Genomic DNA, 6,025 nt, shown 5'->3' with positions numbered 1-6,025 from the left:
TAAGCTACCACCTGCCACGCTGACATCCCATGTGAGTGCCCGTTCAAATCCCAGCTGCTCTGCCTACATTCCAGTTCCCTGCTAATGCACCCAGGAGAGCAGGGGAAGATGGCCCAAGTGCTTGCACACCTGTCCCTCCCATGGGAGACCTGGATGGAGTTCTAGGCTCCTGTCTTCCATCTGGCCCAGCCCCGGACTGTTGTGGCCACTTGGGGAGCAAACCAGCAGATGGAAGACCTCTCTCTCTCTCTTTCTCTCTCTCTCTCTCTCTCTCTCTCTCTCTCTCTAGAACTCAGCCTTTCAAAAAAAATTAAGTAAATATTTTTTAAAGGTTTATTTATTTATTTGAAAGGCAGAGTTACAGAGAGAGGGAGAGGGAGAGTCAGAGAGAGAGAGAGAGAGATTCGTCCACTAGTTTACTCCCCAAATGGCTGCAATGGTCGGAGCTGGGTGGATCCCAAGCCAGGAATAAGGAGTTTCTTCTGGGTCTCTCATGGGGTGCAGGGGCCCAACTACTTGGGCCATCTTCCGCTGCTTTCCTAGACCATTAGCAGGGAGCTGGATCAGAAGTGGAGCAGCCGGGACTTGAACTGGTACCCATAAGGGATACTGCATTACAGGCAGCAGCTTAAGTTGGCCTGTAAAGTTATAATTTAAAAAAAAAAGAAAAGAAGGTGCCAGTTCTAGTCCCGGCTGCTCTTCTTCCAGTCCAGCTCTCTGCTGCGGCCTGGGAAAGCAGTCAAAGATGGCCCAAGTGCTTGGGCTCCTGCACCCACGTGGGAGACCAGGAAGAAGCTCCTGGCTCCTGGCTTCGGATCAACACAGCTCTAGTCGTAGCAGCCACTTGGGGGGTGAACCAATGGAAGGAAGACCTTTGTCTCTGTCTCCCTCTCTCACTGTCTATAACTCTACCTTTCAAATAAATTTTAAAAAATTCACAATTGGCTGCAGTGGGTTTTGGTTTCAGGCCTGCTTTCCAATGCCAGCTCTTCTGTGCATATTCGCATGGCCTTGGGCATGCGACCCTCTGTGAGCTTCGGTTTCCTCATCCGTACTGATGCCCGGTGCTCAGGAGAGTCAGGAGACTTCAGTGATAACGTATGTCAAGCACCAGGCCTGATGCACATGGAAAGTCAAAGCACCAAGGTTACGATGGAGGGGGACAGGCCAAGGACACACAGTGTCGGCACACTGCAGGGGTAAACCGAGGGTGGCCAAGGGGGCAGGCAGATAGGATGGGCGCCCAATCAGCGGAGATGGAGAATAGGAGGGAGCTGTGCAGAAAGTGGGCGGACAAAGGCCCCCAGCAGGGACACCAGTGGGCTGAGATCCAGGTGAGGACTGGAGTGTGACGTGCAGAAGGCGATGGCACCACCTCATGGGACACACACAGTGGCGACCACGGCAGACACGGAGGGCAGAGCCAGAAGGCAGCCCACCACCGTGTGTCTGACTCCAGAGCCTGTGTCGAGAACCCTGCCCACCAAGCCCAGCCCCCGCAACACCTGGCCCACTGTGACGTGGGGTGACCAGAGCGCTGGACATCTGCCGATCTCGGAAACCGCGCCTTTGCTGCGATGCTGGGCTCAGGACTGACTCTTAGAGCTGCGGCATGTAGCTCAGGCTGTTAGGGCTCACGTCCACGTTCCCGTCCCTAGGGTGTTTTAGAATTCAGTGTGCTTTTTCTTCAGAGTCTCATCACAACGTCAGGATGACTTCTGGTTACTGTGAGATGGGGATTATCACCGTTTGATAAGGAAGGCGTGAGTTTCAGAGTTCAATATTTTACCCCAAATGTTCACTGGGTCTCACTAGGCTAATCCTCCACCTGCGGTGCCGGCACCCCGGGTTCTAGTCCCGGTCGGGGCGCCGGATTCTGTCCCGGTTGCTCCTCTTCCAGTCCAGCTCTCTGCTGTGGCCCGGGAAGGCAGTGGAGGATGGCCCAAGTGCTTGGGCCCTGCACCCCATGGGAGACCAGGAGAAGTACCTGGCTCCCGGCTTTGGATTGGCCCGGTGCGCCAGCCGTAGTGGCCATTTGGAGGGGGAACCAACAGAAAAGGAAGACCTTTCTCTCTGTCTCTCTCTCTCTCTCTCTAACTCTGCCTGTCAAAAAAAAAAAAAAAAAAAAAAAGGCTCTATCCATTGATAATCCTCTAAAGGGACCACAAACAGTGCTGGAATGATCCCCAAAACTGGTGCTTGTTACCCCCATTTTGCTCACGAAACACCTCACATTACAGCAAAATGTGGACAGTCTTTAGATAGACAGCATCTCCCAATGGACATTTAAAAACACACCTCGCAGGCACAGCCTATCTCTGATGATATTTTTACAGCATAATTACAGGCGGCACGAGCAACCCTGCCATCATCAGCTGACAGTCTCCCGGAGACGGCTGTGTCCTTCAGCTAAAATTCACAGCCTGAATAATTCACACAATAGTGCATTGCATATTACCATCTAAATATAAAATCTTGGGAGTTCAGCTCCCAAGAAAATGGTTGGCCTGGGAGGCTAAAAAAAGGGAAAAAAAAAAAGAAAGAAAACAGAAATTGTTGGAAGGAAAGGACATTTTGGCTAACCAGAAAAGTATTCTGAAAGACAATTTGAGGGACTGGCTCTGTGGCATAGTGGGCAAAGCCGCCTGCAGTGCTGGCATCCCATACAAATGCCGGTTCGAGTCCTGGCTGCCTCACTTCTGATCCAGCTCTCTGCTATGGCCTGGGAAAGCAGTAGAAGATGGCCCAAGTCTTTGGGCCCCTGCACCCATGTGGGAGACCTGGAAGAAGCTCTTGGCTCCTAGCTTCAGATCAGAGCAGCTCCAGCCGTTGCAGCCAATTGGAGAGTGAACCAGCAGATGGAAGACCTCTGTCTCTCTCTTCCTCTGTGTAACTCTGACTTTCAAATAAATAAATAAGTGTTTTTTAATAAAAAGAAAGAAAGACAATTTGAAAGCTTTCATGGCTGTATTCATGTTTATCTAAGTGGATGATTAATACTCTGAAGTTATTGGTGATTTTCAAAAACTTGTCGTGAAAAATAAGTTTAAATGTCATGTCACGTGCAGTCATTTATCCATGACAGAGCTTCTGATTTTGGGCCAGTAGATGGTGCACATCGCCGTGTGGCCTGCCTGGGACACCCATGGTTATCTGTCCTTGGCTCAGCCACAAATTGTCATGTGCGTAACTTTCAGGCATATGACCTGGTTGTCGACTACTTCCCAAATTACTCAGAAATGGAGAGTTTTGTTTTTTGAAATTAGAGATCCGTGGAGGGAGTTGCGTGGTGGCACAGCAGGCTAAGCCTCCTAGGGACCTCCACATCCCATATCAGAGTGCCTGGTTCAAGTCCTGGCTACTCCAGGCTTCTAATCCAGCTCCCTGCTAATGTGGCTGGGAGGCAGCAGGTGATGACCCAAGTGCTTGGGAGACCTGGATGGAGCTCCTGGCTCCTGGCTCTAGCCTGGCCCAGCCCTGACTACTGGGGGCACTTGGAGAGTGAAGCAGCAGATGGAAGACCTCCCTCTCTCTCTCCCCCTTCTCTGCCCGTATGTCTGCCTTTAAAGATAGGTAAATAAATCTTTAAAACAAAATTAGAGAAATAGGAGGTACAGCGTGCAGTGATGTGAAGGAGCTAAGAGGAAGTCACGGAGCTGGAGCTCCCCTGGGCCTCACTCAGCAGTGAAGTGGGGGCAGACAGAGGGGGCACGGCCTTGCAGACAGGCGGCCTGCCCCCTCCGCACAGAAGCCACCGCTGTCGCATCTGGGAAGCCAGAGACCACGTGTGGCCACGAGCTGAGTGAGTGGGGATCCCAACCTGGGTCCATCCATCTCTAATTATTCCTGCTTTTTATTGACCGTGTGTCTGGGGGGCCGTGATAGATACGCCTCCCCTGGGTGAGTGCCCCATGACCCGAGCCTGGCCTCATCCTCGGAGGCTCAGAAACACAGTCCCATCCAAGCCGGCGCCGTGGCTCAATAGGCTAATCCTCCACCTTGCGGCGCCGGCACACCGGGTTCTAGTCCCGGTTGGGGCGCCGGATTCTGTCCCGCTTGCCCCTCTTCCAGGCCAGCTCTCTGCTATGGCCAGGGAGTGCAGTGGAGGATGGCCCAGGTGCTTGGGCCCTGCACCCCATGGGAGACCAGGAAAAGCACCTGGCTCCTGGCTCCTGCCAGGATCAGCGCGGTGCGCCGGCTGCAGCGGCGGCCATTGGAGGGTGAACCAACGGCAAAGGAAGACCTTTCTCTTTCTGTCTCTCTCTCTCACTGTCCACTCTGCCTGTCAAAAAAAAAAAAAAAAAAAAAAAAAAAAAAAAAAAAAAGAAACACAGTCCCATCCAGAAAGCGTCCTACTCAGAGAGGCCTGTGCATAGACCAGATGGCACCGGTCAGGGGGCTGGACAGACACGCCTGCCTGACCTGCACACTTGCTCCCTGCAGGCAAGCATGCAGGCAGGCTGAAGTCTGGAATCCTAGCAGAGAAGCTTGCTGAGTGTGGCAGGTGCTCCTCACCAGCACCTCTGAGGGCGGGGACCGCCCGTACCACTCTTTAAACCTGTCTTCTCACCAGCTTCCACTCCTTCCCACCTCTTCCCCTGGTCCTTGCTTGGCATGAGAGGGAGGGAGGCGGGTGGGCAACAGAGCAGGAGAAACGTGATGCAGTGTTTCCCCTGGGTACCCTCAGGCTCAAAACTAGCACTTGTGTGGGGCTCGCGCCAGCGGAGCAGTGGTAACAGGCTGCTCTTTGAACTTGCCAGCCTCTCCTTCGCGGGTTTCCTTGGGCACGCGGCACCTTGGGGCTGAGCGACAGCTGTAGCCCTTTCTGTCTGAAGCCAAGCTCCCCAGTCCTCAGATTGCTGGGCACCAGGCCATTTCTCTCTTTCTTTTCCCAAAGAAACCTTTTATTTAAGAGATACACATTTCATAAGTACAACTTCAGGAATACAGTGATTCTTCCTACCATACCCACCCTCCTACCCACACCCCCGCCCCTCCTCCTCCTCCCTCTCCCATTCCCAGTCCCATTCCCCATTAAGATTCGTCTTCAGTTAACTTTATACACAGAAGACCAACTCTATACTAAGTAAAGATTTCAACAATTTGCACACACACGCACACACACAAACTGAGAACAAGTTTTACAGTTAACTCTCATAATACAACTCATTGAGGACAGAAGTCCTGCATGGGAATTAGTGCACAGTGACTCCTGTTGTTAGCTTAACAATTAACACTCTTGTGTATGACGTCAGTAACCACCCGAGGCTCTTGACATGACCAAGTCATTTCAACAAGTGTTCATTGAATTCCTATGGTAGGCATCGCCCATAGACGCTGACATGAGCCATGTACCAAGACATACATCACAGCCTCTGTGTAGAGCACTTGCCAAGCATATTTGTCCTGATTCTAATCTTGAGGAAACCATCAGGCAATCCAGAATGTAGGACTTGCTGCCATCAACTGGCCTGCACTCTTTAAAAAGAAAGTGAGCGCCATAAAAAGCGAACAAGGAGGCAGGCATTTAGCTTAGGAACTAAGACACCAGTGAGGACAGCTGCATCCCACCTCCGACGGCCTGGGTCATTCGATACCTGGTTCTGGGTCCTGCCTTCAGCTTCCTGCTAATGTGCAACCTGGGAGGTGGTGGTGATGATTTAAATAAACGGGTTCCTGCCACCTTCATGGGAGATCTGGGCTGAATTCCCAGCTCCTGGCTTCCGCTTGGCCCAGTCCCAGGAGTTACAGGTAACTAGGGGAATGAACAAGTGGATAGAAGCTCTCTCTGGGTCACTCCCTTTATCTGTCTCCCTATTTCTCTCTCTTTATCTCTCCCTCCCTCCCTCTAATAATTAAAAAAAAAAAAAAGCAAAAAAGGGACCAGTATTGTGGCACAGCTGGTTAAGCCGCCACCTGTGACACCAGCATTCCATACGAGTACCAGTTCAAGTCCCAGCTGCCCCACTTCCAATCCAGCTCCCTGCTAATGCACCTTGGAAAGCAGCAGAAGATGGCCCAAACC

This window comes from Oryctolagus cuniculus, chromosome 13 (assembly GCF_964237555.1).
Source record: "Oryctolagus cuniculus chromosome 13, mOryCun1.1, whole genome shotgun sequence".
Classification (NCBI taxonomy): Eukaryota; Metazoa; Chordata; class Mammalia; order Lagomorpha; family Leporidae; genus Oryctolagus; species Oryctolagus cuniculus.
The sequence above is the reverse complement of the archived record's forward strand: the minus strand, read 5'-3'. Positions refer to the sequence as shown.